Source organism: Manis javanica, chromosome 4 (genome assembly GCF_040802235.1).
Source record: "Manis javanica isolate MJ-LG chromosome 4, MJ_LKY, whole genome shotgun sequence".
NCBI classification, from domain to species: domain Eukaryota; kingdom Metazoa; phylum Chordata; class Mammalia; order Pholidota; family Manidae; genus Manis; species Manis javanica.
In genome coordinates, this window is record NC_133159.1 from 75,225,456 (window position 1) to 75,249,129 (window position 23,674).

At 37.8% G+C, this 23,674-nt stretch overlaps 1 long non-coding RNA gene across 1 annotated transcript in view; it reads right to left on the reverse strand.

Annotated features, from left to right (window-relative positions):
- Positions 1-12,747: 12,747 nt before the first annotated feature.
- LOC140848924 (uncharacterized) overlaps positions 12,748-23,674 on the reverse strand; it is a 30,580-nt gene continuing 19,653 nt past the window's right edge. The window contains exon 4 of the long non-coding RNA XR_012130231.1: positions 12,748-14,198. This is a non-coding gene — a long non-coding RNA (uncharacterized lncRNA). The remainder of the gene's footprint in view (positions 14,199-23,674) is intronic.

Sequence of the window (23,674 nt, forward strand, 5' to 3'; positions counted from 1 at the left end):
TATATTTTAGGGTTCACTTAAATATATACCAAGAAAATTTCAGAAGGTATTTAAAATGAACAAAGAAATCAGAACAAAAAATGCTGGCAAATACTACAAACGTTTATTCCTTCAGCTTTCAGTTTTTTACTCCTATTAGGGTATTCCTTATATATTTGAATTTTTGGGTGAACATCACTCTGAGAAAATAAAATATATGAATTTAAGGCATTCCATGGTATTGAGCTATAGAACTAGACTGTGTAATCACTCTTCAGGACATCTGTTGCCTTCCGGGTTGATACTGCTCGGAACCATGTCATGGAATCTCTAGGAGCATTGATTCACTGGCTGCTTTCCTGTGCCTAAAATGTTCTGAGTGGATTGAAAAGATGTTAAGTGTTAATTCATTGCATTTCACTATTATGTTTGTGTGAAATTGGCTGTTTGGTAACATGGTAAAAAACTAAGTTCTAACAGACGTAGAGATTCACTTTTTAGAATACTATAAAAATGTTCCTTTAATCATAGATTTGAATCAAAGCTGTTTCGTGGAGTAAAAATCACAAGACAAATTTCTAATTGCAAATTTTAAATAGTCCCATTTCTTTTTATATGTGATAAATGCAATCAAATGTTTAATTTTAATTGGGGTAAAAAAAAAAAACCGCCCCTGCCTAACCATGTGTATAGTTAAGCACACAGTTCAATAGTGTTCAGGACATTCACATTCCTGTGCAACCCATTTCCAGAGCTCTTCTCACCTCGCAGAACTGAGGTTCTGCACTCATAAGCAACAAAAAAATCCCAACTTCCTTCTCCCTTGTTCCCTGGCAACCACCATTCTACATTGTTTTTATGAATTTGACTACTCCAGGTATCCCACATAAGTACAATCATATGGTTTTTGTCTTTTTGTTACTGGTTTATTTTACTTAGCATAACGTCCTCAAGATTCATCCATATTGTAGCATGTGTAACAATTCCTCCTTTTTTTAGGCTGAATAATATTCCATTGTGTGTGTATACCACTTTATGTCTTTTTATTATTCATTGATGGACATTTGGGTTGCTTCCACCTCTTGGCTATTTTGAATAATGCTGCTATGAACTTGGATGTGCAAGTCTTTTCAAGATACTGCTTTCAAGTCTTTTCAATATATATATACTCAGAATTGGTATCAGTGAATCATTTGATAATTCTTTATAAGGCACTGCCATACTGTTTTCCACTGTACTTGCACCATTTTACATTCTCACTAACAGTGTACAGGGTTCTAATTTTTCTACACACTTACCATCACTTGCTGTATTCCTTTTTTTTTAAATAGTAGCCATCTTAATGGGTATGAGGTGATACTATGGTTTTGATTTGCATTTCCCTAATGATTAGTGATGTTGAACATATATTTATATGTTTGTTGCCCATTTGTATATCTTATATGGAGAAATGTCTACTCAAGTTCTTTCCCCATTTTTAACTGAGTTTTTGTTTTTGTTGAGTTGTAGGAATTCTTTTTTTTTTTTTTTGCATTTACTTGTTTATTCAACCAGTATATTTTTACAGTTTTATTGAGGTATAACTGACATACTATAAGCTGCACATTTAAATCGTACAATTTGATGTTTTTTTTTTTTTGAGAGGGCATCTCTCATATTTATTGATCAAATGGTTGTTAACAACAATAAAATTCAGTATAGGGGGGTCAATGCTCAATGTACAATCATTAATCCATCTCAAGCCTAACTCTCGTCAGTCTCCAATCTTCTGAAGCATAATGAACAAGTTCTTACATGGTGAACGAATTCTTACATAGTGAATAAATTCTTACATGGTGAACAGTACAAGGGCATTCATCACAGAAACTTTCGGTTTTTGATCACGCATTATGAACTATAAACAATCAGGTCAAATATGAATATTCATTTGATTTTTATACTTGATTTATATGTTGATCCCACATTTCTCCCTTTATTATTATTATTATTTTTATTTTTAATAAAATGCTGAAGTGGTAGGTAGATGCAAGATAAAGGTAGAAAACATAGTTTAGTGTTGTAGGAGAGCAATTGTAGATGATCAGATGTGTGCCTGTAGGCTATGTGTTAATCCAAGCTAGACAAGGGCAATAAACCATCCATGGATGCAGAAGATTTCTCTCAAAGCAGGGGGGATGAGGTTCTGAGCCTCACCTCTGTTGATCCCCAATTTCTCACCTGATGGCCCCCCTGCGACTGTGCCTGTCTTAGGTTGTTCCTCCCTTGAGGAATCTTACCCGTCTCTGGCTAACCAGTCATCTTCCGGGGCCATACAGGGAAATGTAAAGTTGGTAAGTGAGAGAGAAGCCATATTGTTTGAAAAGGTTAGCTTTTTACTTCTTTGCAGATTTATGCCCTGTGGCTTCTATGCCCAGCACTTGTCTTGAGGTATCTTTACCACCTGGAGGAATTATGATACTCGGTAAATTCGATATGAGGCACAAATTCTATTGAAGGGTTGTAATTAGGAAGGAAGAAGAAAAGCTATAGAGGTAGTATATGGAAGAAAACATGGGAGGATTGATTATTTCTTTGACATAACTTCTTGTAGAGTACCTTAAGTATGTATAGGTTTTAAACTACTAACTAATTTGTACACACATATTAACATAATAGGAATACGGTGACATAAACAAAGCAAATCTATAATTACCATCCATCTCCAGTGAAGCCAAGAAAACCATTTAGGCACCCTAGGCATTTGTGAAAATTTGTCTATGATATGATGGATATTGTCCAACTGTACTTGAACAGTCTGAGAGAAATCAGACAAATTAAAGCAGCCCATTTCTGGGTTCTATTCACCTCCCATATGTCCTTTTAACCGTAGATAGTCTGTAGTCACAAGATTTTGGAGTGCTACACCTTGCACCCCTCCCAACTCCTGGTTGAGTTCCAACAGTACAGATCCGGTCAAATTCGTTGTCTCACTGTATGCACATGCCAGCCTAAACATCTCCCTCCTCATTCCAATGGAAAGTCCAGGAAACAGTGGGGTGGACGCAGCCACGACCGCAGCATCGCCCAGATCCCTGTGGAGGCTTTTTGATGATCATCCCCCGGCACGAGTCCTACAGAGAGTGCTGATGCCAGAAGCTCCTCCTCATTTCGTATCTTAGTTCATTTTCTGGGTAGCCAAGCTAGGCCTTGATCTTCTGCATAGAAACAAGCAGACCCTTTGCCCACACCTTGACATGCCCTCTATACCACTGTGCAGAACTCATTGGAGGTCAGCACACAGGGACTGCTTTTTTGTTTTTTTTTTTATTAAGAGAAAGGAATATTATCAGAAAAGAGTACCTCCATAGCTGATCATCTGACACCCTTTAAGTGATCAACATTAAGGATATTTAAAGCATGCGTTCATCTTTGATTTACCAATAGTTTTATCCTATCAAGGAGTAATCCCCCTTTTCTTTCTTTCTTTCTTTTTTTTTTTAATCTTAAATCTACACTTACATGAAGAGTACTATGTTTACTATGCTCTCCCCTATATCAGGTCCCCCCTAACAACCACATTATGGTTGCTGTCCATCAGCTTAGCAAAATGTTGTAGAATCCCTACTTGTCCTCTCTGTGTTGTGCAGCCCACCCTCCCCTTTCTCCCTCCCCCCCATGCATGCTAATCTTAATACCCCCCTTCTTCTTCCCCCCACTTATCCCTCCCTGCCCACCCCTCCTCCCCAGTTCCTTTCCCTTTGGTACCTGTTAGTCCATTTTTGGGTTCTGTAATTCCGCTGCTGTTTTGTTCCTTCAGTTTTTCCTTTGTTCTTATACTCCTCAGATGAGTGAAATCATTTGGTATTTCTCTTTCTCCGCTTGGCTTATTTCACTGAGCATAATACTCTCCAGCTCCATCCATGTTGCTGCAAATGGTTGGATTTTTCCACCTCTTATGGCTGAGTAGTATTCCATTGTGTATATGTACCACATCTTCTTTATCCATTCATCTACCGATGGACATTTAGGTTGCTTCCAATTCTTGGCTATTGTAAATAGTGCTGCGATAAACATAGGGGTGCATCTGTCTTTCTCAAACTTGATTGCTGCATTCTTAGGGTAAATTCCTAGGAGTGGAATTCCTGGGTCAAATGGTAGGTCTCTTTTGAGCATTTTGATGAACCTCCAAACTGCTTTCCACAATGGTTGAACTAATTTACATTCCCACCAGCAGTGTAGGAGGGTTCCCCTTTCTCCACAGCCTCGCCAACATTTGTTGTTGTTTGTCTTTTGGATGGCAGCTATCCTTACTGGTGTGAGGTGATACCTCATTGTAGTTTTAATTTGAATTTCTCTGATAATTAGCGATGTGGAGCATCTTTTCATGTGTCTCTTGGCCATCTGTATTTCTTTTTTAGAGAACTGTCTGTTCAGTTCCTCTGCCCATTTTTTAATTGGGTTATTTGTTTTTTGTTTGTTGAGGTGTGTGAGCTCTTTATATATTCTGGACATCAAGCCTTTATCGGATCTGTCATTTTCAAATATATTCTCCCATACTGTAGAGTTCCTTTTTGTTCTATTGATGGTGTCTTTGGCTGTACAGAAGCTTTTCAGCTTAATGTAGTCCCACTTGCTCATTTTTGCTGTTGTTTTCCTTGCCCGGGGAGATATATTCAAGAAGAGGTCACTCATGTTTATGTCTAAGAGGTTTTTGCCTATGTTCTTTTCCAAGAGTTTAATGGTTTCATGACTTACATTCAGGTCTTTGATCCATTTTGAGTTTACCTTTGTATATGGGGTTAGACAATGGTCCAGTTTCATTCTCCTACATGTAGCTGTCCAGTTTTGCCAACACCATCTGTTGAAGAGACTGTCATTTTGCCATTGTATGTCCTTGGCTCCTTTATCAAATATTAATTGACCATATTTGTTTGGGTTAATGTCTGGAGTCTCTAGTCTGTTCCACTGGTCTGTGGCTCTGTTCTTGTGCCAGTACCAAGTTGTCTTGATTACTATGGCTTTGTAGTAGAGCTTGAAGTTGGGGAGTGAGATCCCCCCTACTTTATTCTTCTTTTTCAGGATTGCTTTGGCTATTTGGGGTCTTTGGTGTTTCCATATGAATTTTTGAATTATTTGTTCCAATTCATTGAAGAATGTTGCTGGTAATTTGAGAGGGATTGCATCAAATCTGTATATTGCTTTGGGCAGGATGGCCATTTTGACGATATTAATTCTTCCTAGCCATGAGCATGGGATGAGTTTCCATTTATTAGTGTCCCCTTTAATTTCTCTTAAGAGTGACTTGTAGTTTTCAGAGTATAAGTCTTTCACTTCTTTGGTTAGGTTTATTCCTTTTTGATGCAATGGTGAATGGAATTGTTTTCCTGATTTCTCTTTCTATTGATTCATTGTTAGTGTTTAGGAAAGCTACAGATTTCTGTGTGTTAATTTTGTATCCTGCAACTTTGCTGTATTCCGATACCAGTTCTAGTAGTTTTGGAGTGGAGTCTTTAGGGTTTTTTATGTACAGTATCATATCATCTGCAAATAGTGACAGTTTAACTTCTTCTTTACCAATCTGGATTCCTTGTATTTCTTTGTTTTGTCTGATTGCCGTGGCTAGGACCTCCAGTACTATGTTAAATAACAGTGGGGAGAGTGGGCATCCCTTTCTGGTTCCCGATCTCAGAGGAAATGCTTTCAGCTTCTCGCTGTTCAGTATAATGCTGGCTGTGGGTTTATCATATATGGCCTTTATTATGTTGAGGTACTTGCCTTCTATTCCCATTTTGCTGAGAGTTTTTATCATGAATGGATGTTGAATTTTGTCAAATGCTTTTTCAGCATCTATGGAGATGATCATGTGGTTTTTGTCTTTCTTTTTGTTGATGTGGTGGATGATGTTGATGGATTTTCGAATGTTGTACCATCCTTGCATCCCTGGGATGAATCCTACTTGGTCATGGTGTATGATCCTTTTGATACACTGTTCAATTCTGTTTGCTAATATTTTATTGAGTATTTTTGCATCTACATTCATCAGGGATATTGGTCTGTAATTTTCTTTTTTGGTGGGGTCTTTGCCTGGTTTTGGTATAAGGGTGATGTTGGCTTCATAGAATGAGTTTGGGAGTATTCCCTCTTCTTCTATTTTTTGGAACACTTTAAGGAGAATGGGTATTATGTCTTCTCTGTGTGTCTGATAAAATTCCGAGGTAAATCCGTCCGGCCCCGGGGTTTTGTTCTTGGGTAGTTTTTTGATTACTGTTTCAATTTCTTTGCTCGTAATTGGTTTGTTTAACTTTTGTGTTTCTTCCTTGGTCAGTCTTGGGAGGTTGTGTTTTTCTAGGAAGTTGTCCATTTCTTCTAGGTTTTCCAGCTTGTTGGCATATAGGTTTTCATAGTAGTCTTTAATAATTCTTTGTATTTCTGTGGAGTCTGTCATGATTTTTCCATTCTCATTTCTGATTATGTTGATTTGTGTTGACTCTCTTTTTCTCTTAATAAGTTGGGCTAGAGGCTTATCTATTTTGTTTATTCTCTCAAAGAACCAGCTCTTGGTTTTGTTGATTTTTGCTATTGTTTTATTCTTCTCAATGTTGTTTATTTCTTCTCTGATCTTTATTATGTCCCTCCTTCTGCTGACTTTAGGCCTCATTTGTTCTTCTTTTTCCAGTTTTGATAATTGTGATGTTAGACTATTCATTTGGGATTGTTCTGCCTTCTTCAAGTGTGCCTGGATTGCTATATACTTTCCTCTTAAGACTGCTTTCGCTGCGTCCCATAGAAGTTGGGGCTTACTGTTGTTGTTGTCGTTTGTTTCTGTATATTCCTTGATCTCTATTTTGATTTGTTCATTGATCCATTGATTATTTAGTAGCATGTTGTTAAGCCTCCATGTGTTTGTGTGCCTTTTTGTTTTCTTTGTAGAATTTATTTCTAGTTTTATACCTTTGTGGTCTGAAAAATTGGTTGGTAGAATTTCAATATTTTGGAATTTACTGAGCCTCTTTTTGTGAGCTAGTATGTGGTCTATTCTGGAGAATGTTCCATGTGCACTTGAGAAGAATGTATATCCTGTTGCTTGTGGATGTAGAGTTCTATAGATGTCTATTAGGTCCATCTGTTCTAGTGTGTTGTTCAGTGCCTGTGTGTCCTTACTTATTTTCTGCCTGGTGGATCTATCCTTTGGGGTGAGTGGTGTGTTGAAGTCTCCTAGAATGAATGCATTGCAGTCTATTTCCCTCTTTAGTTCTGTTAGTATTTGTTTCACATATGCTGGTGCTCCTGTATTGGGTGCATATATATTTAGAATGGTTATATCCTCTTGTTGGACTGAGCCCTTTATCATTATGTAGTATCTTTCTTTATCTCTTGTTACTTTCTTTGCTTTGAAGTCTATTTTGTCTGATATTAGTACTGCAACCCCTGCTTTCTTCTCACTGTTGTTTGCCTGAAATATGTTTTTCCATCCCTTGACTTTTAGTCTATGCTTATCTTTGGGTTTAAGGTGAGTTTCTTGTAAGCAGCATATAGATGGGTCTTGCTTTTTTATCCATTCTATTACTCTATGTCTTTTGATTGGTGCATTAAGTCCACTTACATTTAGGGTGACTATTGAGAGATATGTACTTATTGCCATTGCTGGCTTTAGATTTGTGGTTACCAAAGGTTCAAGGTTAGCTTCTTTAGTATCTTACTGCCTAACTTAGCTCGCTTATTGAGCTGTTATATACACTGTCTAGAGATTCTTTTCTTCTCTCCCTTCTTATTCCTCCTCCTCCATTCTTCATATGTTGTGTGTTTTGTTCTGTGCTCTTTTTAGGAGTGCTCCCATCTAGAGCAGTCCCTGTAGGATGCCCTGTAGAGGTGGTTTGTGGGAAGCAAAATCCCTCAGCTTTTGCTTGTCTGGGAATTGTTTAATCCCACCATCATATTTAAATGATAGTCGTGCTGGATACAGTATCCTTGGTTCAAGACCCTTCTGTTTCATTGCATTAAGTATATCATGCCATTCTCTTCTGGCCTATAGGGTTTCTGTTGAGAAGTCTGATGTTAGCCTGATGGGTTTTCCTTTATAGGTGACTTTTTTCTCTCTAGCTGCCTTTAAAACTCTTTCCTTGTCCTTGATCCTTGCCATTTTAATTACTCTGTGTCTTGGTGTTGTCCTCCTTGGATCCTTTCTGTTGGGGGTTCTGTGTAATTCCATGGTCTGTTCGATTATTTCCTCCCCCAGTTTGGGGAAGTTTTCAGCAATTATTTCTTCAAAGACACTTTCTATCCCTTTTCCACTTTCTTCTTCTGGTACCCCTATAATACAAATATTATTCCTTTTGGTTTGGTCACATAGTTCTCTTAGTGTTGTTTCATTCCTGGAGATCCTTTTATCTCTCTCTATGTCAGCTTCTATATGTTCCTGTTCTCTGGCTTCTATTCCTTCAATGGCCTCTTGCATCTTATCCATTCTGCTTATAAATCCTTCCAGGGATTGTTTCACTTCTGTGATCTCCTTCCTGACATCTGTGATCTCCTTCCGGACTTCATCCCATTGCTCTTGCATTTTTCTCTGCATCTCATCCCATTGCTCTTGCATTTTTCTCTGCATCTCTGTCAGCATGTTCATGATTTTTATTTTGAATTCTTTTTCAGGAGGACTGGTTAGGTCTGTCTCCTTCTCAGGTGTTGTCTCTGTGATCTTTGTCTGCCTGTAGTTTTGCATTTTCATGGTGATAGAGATAGTTTGCAGACCTGGTACGAGTGACCGCTGGAAGAGCTTCCCTTCTTGTTGGTTTGTGGCCTTCCTCTCCTGGGAGAATAGCGACCTCTAGTGGCTTATGCTTGTCAGCTGTGCACAGACATGGCTTCTGCTACCTGCCCGTTTGCTATGGAGTTTATCTCCACTGTTGCAGTGGGCGTGGCCTGGCTGGGGCTGCTACTCCAAAGTGGTGGAGCCCCGTTGGAGGGGGAGCGGCCAGGAGGCTATTTTTCTCTGTAAGGGGCCTCTGTGCTCCCTGTTGCACAGGGGGTTAGAGTGCCCAGGGATCCCCAGATTCCCTGCCTCTGGTCTAAGTGTCCTGTCCTGCCCCTTTAAGACTTCCAAAAAGCACTCTCCAAACCAAAACAACAACAGCAACAATGAGAGAGGGAACAGAAAAAAAAAAAAAAGGAAAAAACATGCGATTTTTTTTTTTTTTCCTCAGGCGCCGGTCCCAGGCACCCGCTCACTGGTCCTGCTGCCCTGCCTCCCTAGCACCGGGGTCCCTGTCCCTTCAAGGCTTCCAAAAAGCACCCGCCCACCGGTCCCGCAGGGAAAAACACGCTATATTCTTTGTCTTCAGGCACCGGTCCCAGGCACCCTCTCACCGGTCCTGCTGCTCTGCCTCCCTAGCACCGGGGTCCCTGTCCCTTTAAGGCTTCCAAAAAGCACTCGCCAAAAAGAGAAAAAAAAAGGGGAAAAACGCGCGATTTCCTCCATCCTCATGCGCCGGTCTCATGCACCTGCCCTCCTGTCCCGCAGGGAAAAACACGGGATAGTCTTTGTCCTCAGTCACCGGTCCCAGGCACCCGCTCACCAGTCCCGCTGCCCTGCCTCCCTAGCACCGGGGTTCCTGTCCCTTTAAGGCTTCCAAAAAGCACTTGCCAAAAAAAGAAAAAAAAAGGGGAAAAACGCGCGATTTCCTCCATCCTCAGGCGCCGGTCTCAGGCACCCGCCCACTGGTCCCGTAGGGAAAAACACGTGGTAATCTTTGTCCTCAGGCACTGGTCCCAGGCACTGCTCACCGGTCCCACCGCCCTGCCTCCCTAGCAACGGGGTCCCTGTCCCTTTAAGGCTTCCGAAAAGCACTCGCCAAAAAAAAAAAACAAAAACGCTCCGGTTTCTTTCCACCCGCCGGGAGCCGGAGGGAGGGGCGCCTGGGTCCCGCCGGGCCGGGGCTTGTATCTTACCCCCTTCGCAAGGTGCTGGGTTCCTTCATGTGTGGATGTGGTCTGGATGTTGTCCTGTGTTCTCTGGTCTCTATTTTAGGAAGAGTTTTGTTTGTTATATTTTCATAGCTCTATGTGTTTTTGGGAGGAGATTTCCACTGCTCTACTCACGCCGCCATCTTGGCTCCGCCTCGAGTTGTAGGAATTCTTTATATATTCTAGATATTAATCCCTTAAAACATATGGTTTGCAATTATATTTTCCCATCCTGAAATTTGTGTTTCACTCTGCTTTGAAGTATAGATGTTCAACATTTTTTATTTTAATGTACTCCAATTTATCTATTTTTCTTTTGCCTTTGCTTTTTGTGTCATACCCAAGACATCATTTCCAAATCCAATGTCATGAAATTTCCCTTATGTTTTAAGAGTGTTATAGTTTGGGTCTTACATTTAGGTTTTTGACTCATTTTGAGTTAATTTTTATGTATGGTATAAGGAGGGTCTAATTTCATTCTTTTGCATGTGGATATACAGTTTTCCCAACACTATTTGTTGAAAAGACTGCCTGTCATTCCCTCGTTGAATAATCTTGGCATCTTTATTGAAAATCATTTGATCATAAATGCTAAGGTTTATTTCTGGGTTTTCTCTTCCATTGGTCCATACGTCTTTCTTTATGCTAGTACCACACTGTTTTGATTACTATAGTTTTTAGTAAGTTTTGAAATCAGGAAGTGTGAGACCTCCAAGTTTGTTGTTTCTTTTTGAGATTCTTCTAACTATTTGGATCCCTTGAAATTCCATGTCAATTTTAGGGTGACATTTGTTGAATTTGATTGTTTAAGTGTGTTTCTATTTCTGCAAAAATGACATTGACATTTTGATAGGGATTGTATTGAATCTATAGATCTCTTTGGAAAGTATTGACCACTAAACAATATTAAATCTTGCAACCTATGTACACGAGATGTCTTTTCCATTTGTTGTCTTCTGTGTGTTTTATAGTTTTGAGTGTACAAGTCTTTAGCTTCCTTGCTTGAGTTTCTTCCTAAGAATTTACTATTTTTGGTGCTATTGTAAATGGAAATGTTTTCTTAATTTCTGTTATAGTTTGTTGATTGTAAGTTTTAGAAATGCAGCTGATTTTGAGTGTTGATTTTGTATCCTGAAACTGATGCATTATTTGATTAATTGTAACAATTTTTGGTAGAATATTTAGAATTTCCTTCATACAAGATTATGTCTTCAAACAGGATAATTTTAATTTCAAATTTCAACAGCTATTATTTCTTTTCCTAGGCTAATTGTTTTGGCTAGGACTTCCAGTATTATGCAGAATAGAAGTGGTAAAAACAAGGGTCCTTGTCTTATTTCTGATCTTAGAAGAAAATTAGTCTTTCACCACTCAGTATTATGCTAACTATGGGCTTTTCATATGTGGCCTTTACTGTGTTGAGATAATTTTCTTCTATTCCTAATTTGTTTTGTATTTTTATCATGAAATGGTGGCAATGCCTTTTCATCAATTGATATGATCAGGTGTTTTTTTTCCCTGCATTGTGTTTGTGTGGTGTATTCCACGGCTCCATTTTCCTAAGTGTACCATCCTTGCATCCCAGGAATAAATCCTATTTGCTCATGGTGTATGATTCTTTTAATTCTGTTTGCTAGTATTTTGTTGAAGACTCTCAGTGTGGATCAGGGATATTGGTTTGTAGTTTTCTTTTCTTGTAATGTCATTGTCCAGTTTTAATATTAGAGTAATGCTGAATTAATTGAATGAATTTGGTGTTTCTTCCTCTTCAGTTTTTGGAAGAGTTTGAGGAGGACTGGTTTTCATTCTTTTTTAAATTAAAGAATTTCATTTGATGGTATTTGATAGAATTCACCAGTAAAGCCACCTGGTCCTGGGTTTTTCTTTGTTGGGAATTTTTTGGTTACTGATATAATCTCCTTGTTAGTTATAGTTAAGATTTTATTTCTTCATGACTCAGTCTTGGCAGAGCTTGTATTTCTAGGAATTTAACCATTTCATCTAGATTATCCAATTTGTTAGCATACAATTTTTCATAGAATTCTCTAATTCTCTATTTCTATAGAATTGGTTGTAATGTCTTCTCTTTCATTTGTGATTTTGAGTATTCTCTCATTTTTCTTAGTTAATCCAGCTAAGGGTTTGTCAAATTTGTTGATATTTTTGAAGGACCAACTTTGGTTTTACTGATTTTCTCTATTATTTTTCTATTCTCTATCTCGTTTGTCTCTGCTTTCATCTTTATTACTTCTTTCTGCTAGCTTTGCATTTAGTTTGTTCTTTTTAGTTCCTTAACATGTAAAGGTAAGTGGTTGATTTGCAATATGTTCTTTTTTAATGTAAGCATATATAGCAACAAATCTTCCTCATAACACTGCTTTTGTTGTATCCTATAAGTTTTAGTATTCATTTCTCTCCAATTTCTCTTAAATTTCTTAGACCATTTATTGTTTAAGTGTGTGTTGTTTAATTTCCACGTATTTGTGAATTTTACAGTTTTCCTTCACCTGACTTTTAATTCCTTGCCATTGTGATCAGAAAATATAGTTTGTATGATTTCAATAATTTTAAATGTATTAAGACTTGTTTTGTGCCATCACATAAAGTTTACTCTAGAAAGTGTTCCATTTGTGCTTGAGAAAAATGTTTATTCTATTGTTTTTGGGAGTAGTGTTTTATATGTTTGTTAGGTCCAGCTGGCCTATAGTGTTGTTCAACATTTCTTTATTGATCTTGTTTCTAGTTATTCTATTCATTGTTAAAAGATGTATGGTGCAATCTTCTATATTAAGACATATTATGCAAATATATCTATTTCTCCCTTCAATTCTGTCAGTATTTGCTTCTAATATTTAGCTCTGATTTTGGGTACATATCTATTTATAATTGATATATCTTCTTGGTGAATTGACACAGTCATCATAATATAATATCTTCCTTTGTCTCTGATAGTCTATTAAAGTCTGTTTTGTGTGATATTAGTATATCTACCCCTACTCTCTTTTGGTTACTACTTACACAGAATATCTTATTTCATTCTTTAATTTTCAACCTGAATGTGTCCTTAAACTGAGTCTCTTGTAGACAGTGCACAGTTGGATCCTGTTTTTTTAATACATTCAGACAATCTGTGTATTTTGATTGAGGATTTCAATCCATCTACCTTTAAAATAATTACTGATTGGGAAGGACTTACTGCTTCCATTTTTTTAATTGTCTTTTGCTCCTTATTTCCTCCCTACTGACTTCCTTTGTGTTTAATGTTTTGTAGTGAAAGTTTATTCCCTTCTCGTTTCCTTTGTGTATGTACTTTAGTTATTGTCTAGTGTCCTTTCATTGCAACTTGAATGATTCCATTTAGCATTTTTTTAGGGCATTTCTACTGCTAATAATTATGTCAACTTTTGACATCTTGGCAAGTTTGTTAGAAGGGATGGTACAGGACGTTTAGAAGGGATGCTCTGGAAGAAGCAGTCTGATGCCAACAGAGTAGACTGGGACATGGAATGAGCCAGGAGCCAGGAAATATATTTCTGCACCAGCTCTTACCAGTTTTCCATGTGACCTGTGAAAAATCTCATAGCTTTCTTGGGGTCAGACTCACCTTCTGTAAAACTGGGCATTTCAGTTCCATGAGTGCTGTTTCCTTCAGGTATAGTATGATTAACAGGGATCCAACTATTAACAATTACCAAAGAAAATTGAATTGTGCCTGCAAATAGAGTTTCCTCAGAGCACCTGAGTTGCTATGAATGAAAAGGAATATAAATAAAATGCAATCTATCAAGAAATGATTGTACACTGACAGAGTTGGAACTCCTCGTGAATTCTTTCAATGAGAATGTCTGTGTCTGCTGTTTCCCCCCCTGTGACCAAATGGATTTCGAGAGAACACTTTCACAGAAAAAGTGAAACCCAGGCTCCTTCTATTGTGAGGTTAAAAAGTGGACTCTTAGCCTTATTCCTGAAGGGTAGGAATCAAGAAAGTTAAATATTAAGAAACAGAACCATGAGACTCTTCTGGAGCTCCCACCTGTCATCCTTGAAGGAGTGCTCCATGAAGAGTGCAACAGCTTCCCTCTCACTCACCGCGTGTACTCACAACAGCTCCTGGAGCACGTCTGTGGGAAAACTCACTTGCTGGGTGATCTGCATGTTGCCACGATTGCCTTCTGCAGTGCTGAGTTCTCACACTGGGTCAGATTTGCTACTGTGTTCTCCAAATAAGGAACCATTCCATTCGATGGTATCCATGCAGGTCTCTACCAGATTCCCCAGCTCTGAATGAGGCAAGGGATTTGGGGAGGACAAATAGCAGGTATTCATTCATTGATATTTCAAGCTTGAGAGAAGTATTCTAAAATCATCAAGATGCTAATGAGCATTAACAATTTAATATGTCCCACCTCCTTTTAACAGAATCACTTTTCCTTATATCCCTTCTTTTATGATTTTCCATATCCATATGTTAAACATTACATTTCTGACTGAAATTAATATGCTCAGAAATGTTCAAAAAATGATTTCCTATTAAATTTAAAAAGGAAGAAAAGTATATTACATTACATTTGAAGCTTTCAAAAAATGTTCTTAAATTTGCCTGAAAGAACTCATGACCACATTTAATTAACTTTATTAATAATCAGAAATACTTACCTGGTCTTACTTTCCACCATAAAAGAACTGAACTATGGGACCTAAATTAAAAGATGTCAAAAAATAGAACAAGTGATAGAAAGGTTAGGAAGACAACAGAAGACATCTAGAGGTCAGGAAAGAAAAAACATGCTTTTGATGAAGCCAAATATAATTCACCCAGTATAAAATGGTTTAGGGATTCACTAAGCAGAAAGTACTAAGAACAAAACTACCTGCTGGAGATAAGGAGACCTCACTGGTACTCTACCACCCACATGGTTAAAGGGATATATTTTAGTGACAATTCCTCCACTCTTGGTAGAGTATCTCCTGGAACAGAATAAGGGTTCACCATGTATCTATTAAGAGAATGAAGAAATGAAAATTGATACTTTTAACAAGGCTCCTAAGTGAAATCTGACACAAATATATGATCTTAGAATTATAAATTATAGAAGTGTGTTGTAATGAAGTGGAAACACAATAAGGAAGTATAATGAAGGAAGTGATAACTACAATGAAAGTCTGTGTGGTATCTCCTCATGACTGTTCATGCTATATACACTGTTCATTGGAGAATATAACTATACAGATACTGAAAAAATATATTCCCACCAGACAAAAGCAATCTTTGTAATACATATTACAACCAGGTAATGTTTTTCATTATTATTCTTTGCTTGTTAAATGCCTACCTGATGGGCAGTTTTTCTAAATATAGAATGAGAACTCTTTAATAAGAAAAGTGTTTGCTTTTAGGATTGTAGGAATTCAACCTGAAGAAATGGTCTTTATGAGACAAATTGGCCTTAAAGCATTTGGCCCTACTTTGGGCCCTAAACTTCCTGTGTGAATTTCAATCTTGAAGATTTTTGGAATAACAATATTCAAGATTATGTTCACCTCTAGTGTTCAATCTGGCCTCACATAACAATTTAAGTCCAGAAGTAACTGACCAGGCTAAGTTGATCCCAACCCTACCTGGACTATCTACAACCTAGGCGGAGCTTACGTATCTGGATTCAGCTTCAAGGCATTCCCCAGATATTCATCTTCAGTGATGGATAGTCCATTTAATTTCAACTTCGAATTAAGTCCCGTATAGCCCAAAGCCTGGAAAGAAGCTCACAAACTTAGTATTGCCATCTTCTCCATCAAATCTGGGAAAGGTCTTTGCCTTGATAAGCTCTGTTAGTCCAGTCACATAACTAGGACCCAGCTAAGGGAAAAATGCTCACTACATGACAATTTCTATATCTCACTTAAGAGCAATTAATATAACAGCAGCTTTTCCTTGTGTCTGACTAAGACAACTGAGTCAGAGGAAAGAATAAATAGATGAAGTTGCCATTTCCATAATTTCTTCATTTAATAACATGTTGGTTTGATTTTGGGAAGGATGCTGCAGTGTCTCAATGGCCTGGTGGTCTAAACATACTATTTTAGACAAAGGTATGGCTCAGAAGCGTGGCCAGAGCAAAGAGCCACCATATATATGTATTTTTAAAAAAGAGAACCATTGAGGTATAATTGTTATTAAAATAAACTTCACATATTTAACATATATGATTTGATGAACTTAGACATAGGCATATACTCATGATGTCATTACCACCATCAGGGTAATAGATTTATCTATCACCTCCAAAAGTTCTTAGAACCAATTTAGAAAGCATGTTTGAGTGGGGGACATAGGAGTCTATTTGTCATTCATTCATTCATTTATTCTTTAGCTATGAAATAGCTAATAATTAGAGGGAATGACATAACCTTTGAAAGCACGTATGAATTAAAATCTCCAATTTATTTATTATGTAGTTTTCCTGTAAAAAGGCGCTAGTGACATTTAACTTTCTTTTTCAATTTTATGGTGATGAAATTAATTCATGCAAAATATATACAGTGCTTAATGCCTAGTCAGTTCTCAGGACATTTTAATGATCATGGGCCACCTACAGAGTTCTACTCCAGATGCTAATGGTAGATACTCCAATACTCTTTAATTATCATCAAATGTTGAACACTGGCTATGTGCTCTCTAATTGATTTTAATGATTCAAATTTATTTATGACAGGCCCTCATTCAAGAAGATGAAAGTCAAGATACATTTTTAAAAATACAACAAACATGATAATGTCTACCAAGGATTTATATTCTAGTAATGGTTAAGTGCTATTAATTCAAGAGCTGTAATAGCAAATATATATTGGTGAGCCTGATAAATAAGAACAAGTGCAATGGGAATTCAAGGTGAAAAGAGAATACTTCTGACTGTGGGAGACTATGGCAGCATGTTTTAAAAGCTTGCTGGAAGACTTGAATTGTTTTTGTATTTTTGATAAAGTGTAGAAATGATGGGATAATGAATACAGGTGGGTGTTCCAGCACAAACCAAATCAGAAATATTTGAAAAGCAGGTCTTGCTCAGTACTTATTGAGGAATCTTTAATTGAAGCACTGTAAAGAATGAGGTGTCAGAACTAAGGTGGAAAACTAACATCAGTCAGATCATTAAGACCTTTGAAGGCCAGACCAGGGTTAGCAATGCTTGTGCTGCGGTAAGGTTAGAATTTAGTGTGCTTTGGGCCCTAAGCAAAGGCAGAGTCTGAAATATTAGAAGACTATCAGCAAGATTACAATGAATATTCTGTTAATTTACCAAACCTTATTACATTATTTCTAACTATTTATATGAAAAGGTACAGAAATTGTAACAAGCTACAATACATTTCAACACTGAGACTACACTTTAATTTGATTTTTTAAATGTTATAACACAATATATTTTCAAAGGCTAACTGGCAAACTATAGTTGCCAGGCCAACTACCTGTTTTTTTTAATTTTTGTGGGGTTTTTTTGTTGTTTATTTTTATTTTTAATAAGGTATCATTAATGTACAATCTTATGATGGTTTCACATGAACAACATGTGGTTTCAACATTCACCCATATTACCAAGTTCCCTCCACCCCATCCCATTGCAGTCATATCATTACATGTCTTCTCCATGCTGTACTGCCTTCCCGGTGACCTGCTTACATTGTGCTTGCTAATTATAGTGTCCCTTAATCCCCTTCTCCCTTCCTCCACATCCACCCTCCCCAACCCCTTCCTTTTGGTAACAGCTAGTCCCTTCTTGGAGTCTGTGAGTGTGATGCTGTTTTGTTCCTTCAGTTTTGCTTTGCTGTTATACTCTACATATGAGTGAAATCATTTGGTACTTGTCTTTCTCAGCTTGGCTTATTTCACTGAGCATATTACCCTCTAGCTCCATTCATGTTGTTGTAAATTGTAGGATTTGTTTTCTTCTTATGGCTGAATAATATTCCATTGTGTGTATGTACCACATCTTCTTTATCCATTCATCTACTGATGGACACTTAGGTTGCTTCCATTTCTTGGCTATTGTAAATAGTGCTGTGATAAACATAGGGGTGCATCTGTCTTTTTCAAACTGGAGTGCTGCATTCTTAGGGTAAATTTGTAGAAGTGGAATTCCTGGGTCAAATGGTAAGTCTATTTTGAGGAAACTCCATATTGCTTTCCACAATGGTTGAACTAATTTACATTCCCACCAGCAGTGTAGGAGGGTTCCCCTTTCTCCACAACCTCGCCAACATTTGTTGTTGTTTGTCTTTTGGATGGTGGCGATCCATACTGGTGTGATGTGATATCTCATTGTGGTTTTAATTTGCATTTCTCTGATAACTAGCAATGTGGAGCATCTTTTCATGTGTCTGTTGGCCATCTGAATTTCATGTTTGGAGAACTGTCTGTTCAGTTCCTCTGCTCATTTTTTAATTGGATTATTTGTTTTCTGTTTGTTGAGGTGGGTGAGCTCTTCATATATTTTGGATGTCAAGCCTTTATCAGATCTGTCATTTACGAATATATTCTCCCATACTGTAGGGTATCTTTTTGTTCTATTGATGGTGTCTTTTGCTGTACAGAAGCTTTTCAGCTTGATATAGTCCCACTTGTTCATTTTTGCTTTTATTTTCCTTGCCTGGGGAGATATATTCATGAAGAAGTCGCTAATGTTCATGTCCAAGAGATTTTTGCCTATGTTTTTTTATAAGAGTTTTATGGTTTCATGACTTACATTCAGGTCTTTGATCCATTTTGAATTTACTTTTGTGTATGGGGTTAGACAGTGGTCCAGTTTCATTCTCTTACATGTAGCTGTCCAGTTTTGCCAGCACCATCTGTTGAAGAGACTGTCATTTTGCCATTGTATGTCCATGGCTCCTTTATCAAATATTAATTGACCATATATGTTTGGGTTAATTTCTGGGGTCTCTAATCTGTTCCACTGGTCTGTGGCTCTGTTCTTGTGCCAGTACCAAATTGTCTTGATTACTATGGCTTTGTAGTAGAGCTTGAAGTTGGGGAGTGAGATCCCCCCTACTTTATTCTTCTTTTTCAGGATTGCTTTGGCTATTCGGGGTCTTTGGTGTTTCCATATGAATTTTTGAATTATTTGTTCCAATTCATTGAAGAATGTTGCTGGTAATTTGAGAGGGATTGCATCAAATTTGTATATTGCTTTCGGCAGGATGGCCATTTTGACGATATTAATTCTTCCTAGCCATGAGCATGGGATGAGTTTCCATTTATTAGTGTCCCCTTTAATTTCTCTTAAGAGTGACTTGTAGTTTTCAGAGTATAAGTCTTTCACTTCCTTGGTTAGGTTTATTCCTAGGTATTTTATTCTTTTTGATGCAATGGTGAATGGAATTGTTTTCCTGATTTCTCTTTCTATTGATTCGTTGTTAGTGTATAGGAAAGCTACAGATTTCTGTGTGTTGATTTTGTATCCTGCAACTTTGCTGTATTCCGATATCAGTTCTAGTAGTTTTGGAGTGGAGTCTTTAGGGTTTTTTATGTACAGTATCATATCATCTGCAAATAGTGACAGTTTAACTTCTTCTTTACCAATCTGGATTCCTTGTATTTCTTTGTTTTGTCTGATTGCCGTGGCTAGGACCTCCAGTACTATGTTAAATAACAGTGGGGAGAGTGGGCATCCCTGTCTTGTTCCTGATCTCAGAGGAAAAGCTTTCAGCTTCTCGCTGTTCAGTATGATGTTGGCTGTGGGTTTATCGTATATGGCCTTTATTATGTTGAGGTACTTGCCTTCTATATCCATTTTGCTGAGAGTTTTTATCATGAATGGATGTTGAATTTTGTCGAATGCTTTTTCAGCATCTATGGAGATGATCATGAGGTTTTTGTCCTTCTTTTTGTTGATGTGGTGGATGATGTTGATGGATTTTCGAATGTTGTACCATCCTTGCATCCCTGGGATGAATCCCACTTGGTCGTGGTGTATGATCCTTTTGATATATTTTTTGAATTCGGTTTGCTAATATTTTGTTTAGTATTTTTGCACCTATGTGCATCAGGGATATTGGTCTGTAATTTTCTTTTTTGGTGGGGTCTTTGCCTAGTTTTGGTATTAGGGTGATGTTGGCTTCATAGAATGAGTTTGGGTGTATTCCCTCCTCTTCTTTTTTTTTGTAAAACTTTAAGGAGAATAGGTATTACATCTTCTCTGTATGTCTGATAAAATTCCGAGGTAAATCCATCTGTCTCAGAGGATTTTTCTTGGGTAGTTTTTTGATTGCCGCTTCAATTTCTTTGCTGGTAATTGGTTTGTTTAGATTTTGTGTTTCTTCCTTGGTCAGTCTTGGAAGGTTGTATTTTTCTAGGAAGTTGTCCATTTCTTCTAGGTTTTCCAGCTTCTTAGCATATAGGTTTTCATAGTAGTCTCTAATAATTCTTTGTATTTCTGTTGGGTCCGTCGTGATGTTTCCTTTCTCATTTCTGATTCTGTTGATGTGTGTTTATTGTCTTTTTCTCTTATTAAGTCTGGCTAGAGGCTTATCTATTTTGTTTATTTTCTCAAAGAACCAGCTCTTGGTTTCATTGATTTTTTCTATTGTTTTATTCTTCTTAATTTTATTTATTTCTTCTCTGATCTTTATTATGTCCCTCCTTCTGCTGACTTTAGGCCTCATTTGTCCTTTTTTTTCCAATTTTGATAATTGTGTTGTTAGATTGTTCATTTGGGTTTGTTCTTCCTTCTTTAAATAAGCCTGGATTGCTATATACTTTCCTCTTAAGACTGCTTTCACTGCATCCCACAGAAGTTGGGGCTTTGCGTTGTTGTTGTCATTTATTTCCATATATTGCTGGATCTCCATTTTAATTTGGTCATTGATCCACTGACTATTTAGAAGCATGTTTGTTAAGCCTCCATGTGTTTGTGAGCCTTTTTTGCTTCCTTGGTACAATTTATTTCTAGTTTTATACCTTTGTGGTCTGAAAAGTTGGTTGGTAGGATTTCAATCTTTTTGAATGTACTGAGGCTCTTTTTGTGGCCTAGTATGTGGTCTATTCTAGAGAATGTTCCGTGCGCACTTGAGAAGAATGTGTATTCTGTTGCTTTTGGGTGTAGAGCTCTATAGATGTTCATTAGGTCCATCTGTTCTAGTGTGTTGTTCAGTGCCTCTGTGTCCTCACTTTTTTTCTGTCTGGTGAATCTGTCCTTTGGAGTGAATGGTGTGTTGAAGTCTCCTAAAATGAATGCATTGCAGTCTATTTCCTCCTTTAGTTCTGTTGGTATTTCTTTCACATATGCTGGTGCTCCTGTGTTGGGTGCATATATATTTATAATGGTTATATCCTCTTCTTGGACTGAGCCCTTTATCATTATGTAATGTCCTTCTTTATCTCTTGTTACTTTCTTTGTTTTGAAGTCTTTTTTGTCTGATAGTAGTACTACAACACCTGCTTTTTTCTCCCTATTGTTTGCATGAAATATCTTTTTCCATCCCTTCACTTTTAGTCTGTGCATGTCTTTGGGTTTGAGGTGACTCTCTTGTAAGCAGCATATAGATGGGTCTTGCTTTTGCATCCATTCAGTGACTCTATGTGTTTTGATTGGTGCATTCAGTCCATTTACATTTAGGGTGATTATTGATAGTTATGTACTTATTGCCATTTCAGGCTTTATATTTGTGGTTACCAAAGGTTCCAGTTTACTTTCCTTACTAAGAGTCTAACTTAACTCAGTATGCTGTTACAAACACAATCTAAAGATTCTTTTCTATTTCTCCTCCTTTTTCTTCCTCCATTCTTTATATATTAGGCATCAAATTCTATACTTTTTCTCTATCCTTTGATTGACTATGGGGATAGTCAATTTAATTTTGCATTTGCCTTGCAATCAGCTGCTCTACCCTCCCTACCATGATTTTACTACCTCTGGTGACAGCTATCCAATCCTAGGAACACTTCCATCTATTGCAGTCCCTACAAAATAGACTGCAGAGATGGTCTGTGGGAGGTAAACTCTCTCAGCTTTTGCTTATCTGTAAATTGTTTAATCCCTCCTTCAAATTTAAATGATAATCTTGCCGGATAAAGTAATCTTGTTTCCAGGTCCTTCTGCTTCATGGCATTAAGTACATCATGCCACTGCCTTCTGGCCTGTAAGGTTTCTGCTGAGAATTCTGATGTTAGTCTGATGGGCTTTCCTTTGTGTGTGATCTTATTTCTGCCTCTGGCTGCTTTTAACAGTCTGTCCTTATCCTTGATCTTTCCTATTTTAATTACTATGTGTCTTGGTGTTGTCTTCCTTGGGTCCCTTGTGTAGGGGGATCTGTGGATCTCCATGGCCTGAGAGACTCTCTCCTTCCCCAGATTGGGGAAGTTTTCAGCAACTTCCTCCTCAAAGGCACTTTCTATCCATTTCTCTCTCTCTTCTTCTTCTGGTATCCCTATAATGTGAACATTGTTCCATTTGGATTGGTCACACAGTTCTCTCAATATTCTTTCATTTTTAGAGATCCTTTTTTCTCTCTGTGCCTCAGCTTCTTTGTATTCCTCTTCTCTAGTTTCTATTTCATTTATTGTCTCCTCCACCATATCCAACCTGCTTTTAATACCCTCCATTGTGTTCTTTAACGATTGGATCTCTGACCTGAATTCATTCCTGAGTTCTTGGATGTCTTTCTGTACCTCCATTAGGATGTTGATGATTTTTATTTTGAACTCCCTTTCAGGAAGAGTCATGAGGTCCATATCATTTAAATCTTTCTCAGGAGTTGTATTAACAATTTTACTCTGGACAAGGTTCCTTTGGCGTTTCATGTTTGTATATGGCGCCCTCTAGTGTCCAGAAGCTCTATTCTGGAGCTGCTGAGCCCCTGAAGCAATGTCGGGGGTCACAGGGGAGCAGTACTTGGGGTAGGAAAGAGCTGTTCCCCGCCTCCCAGCTGCTGTGCCTGTCTCCACTGCCTGAGCCAGTGGGCCGGTCACACAGGTTTAAGTTTTTGTCCCAGAGCAGCCAGATATGGATCCCTGCTTTCCACAACCAGCTGGAATCCCAGTCTTCCCAAGAACTCTGCCTGTTAACTTTCCAACCCAGTAGTCATGCGAGTCTCAAGAAAGCACCATGAAATGTAGGTTTGTGCTCCCACAGCAGATCTCTGGAGCTAGGTATTCAGCAGTCCCAAGCCTTCCACTCCCTCCCTGCTCCATTTCTCTTCCTCTCACGGTGAGCTGGGGTGGGGGAGGGGCTCAGGTCCTGCAGAGCCACAGCTCTGGTACATTACCCCATTCGCTGAGGTCTGCTCTTTTCTCCAGGTGTGTGCAGTCTGATGCCCTCCTCTCTCCTGTTGCTCTCTCAGGATTAGTTGCACCAATTAAATTTTCTAATTGTATCCAGTTTTAGGAGGAAGCCCCTGTCTCTCCTCTCACGCTGCCATCTTTTTTTTGATTTGTCGATTTGTTTTCTTTTTTATGGCTGAATAATATTCCATTTAATTTGACTTTTCAATTTGTTATACAAAGTTTCAGAAAGCAATCACAGAATTTTATGTCTGGAATGGAAACTTACAGATACATGGTACCACATTCAACTTGGACTCAATGTAGGATAAAAGAAGGACAACTTATTCTTTTCATCTAATGCAAAGTACCTAGTATTTTTTCAACTTAACATTAACCCTCCTATACTGAATTTTATTGTTGTTAACAACCATTTGATCAATAAATATGAGAGATGCCCTCTCAAAAAAAAAAACGAAGATTAAAAAAAAAAAAAAAAGG